We start from the raw sequence: 882 nt of genomic DNA, 5'->3' as shown, positions 1-882 counted from the left end.
ATAATTCTTTTTGCCCATTGTTCAAGAGAAAATAAATGATCAAAATGTTGATTTATTGATGAATGTTTGGTACCAACAATCATGAAGAGATAAATGGTTAAAAATATTGATTTAATGTTTGGTATCATGAATGCTTTATTATCATGCATGGGAGTAATGATGAAGGTTTTGAACACAAATGTTTGTATCATGTTTGATGATTTTACATTTTGAAATTATGCTTGATGAGTTAAAGTGATGTTGGTTTAAATGTATAAATCAACAATCTTTTTGTCAAATGAATCATGATTTTTGTTAATTCATGAATTATAACTTGAGTTTTCTTTTTGAATCAAGATCGTTTCTTATCATGCTTTCTATTTACAAAAAAGAAGAAACATGTCAAAAATGAGATATGATCTTTTGACATTCATTTTTGTTGTTTACCTTTGTCATGATTTGGAAATTGATATAAAAGGAAAAGAATTACAACATTGTATTATTCCCTTCTATTTGACAATGACAAAGGGGGAACAAAACTTGCTAGAAAGCAAAATTGATAAGCTTGCACTTCTCAAAAGAGAAGAATGAATGATGCTATCTTGTGAATTTTGCTAAGTTACACATTGCAAGAAAATGCAAAAATGATGCTATCTTGTGAATTTTGCTAAGTTACACATTGCAAGAAAATGCAAAAATGATGCTATCTTGTGCATTTCAAAAATTTGCTAGAAAAGCAAATATGCCAACTTGCATATCTTTAAATTTTTCTAGCTTGTATGTTGTAAACTTGCTATCTTACTACCTTGCATATCTACAACATGATAGCTTGCATGATGTAGCACTTGTTAAATTTTCTAGCTTACAAATTGCATGATGATAAAACTTGATATTATGTTTTTT

Source organism: Musa acuminata, chromosome BXJ1-1, assembly GCF_036884655.1.
Source record: "Musa acuminata AAA Group cultivar baxijiao chromosome BXJ1-1, Cavendish_Baxijiao_AAA, whole genome shotgun sequence".
Classification (NCBI taxonomy): Eukaryota; Viridiplantae; Streptophyta; class Magnoliopsida; order Zingiberales; family Musaceae; genus Musa; species Musa acuminata.
This window is presented reverse-complemented; position numbering follows the sequence as displayed.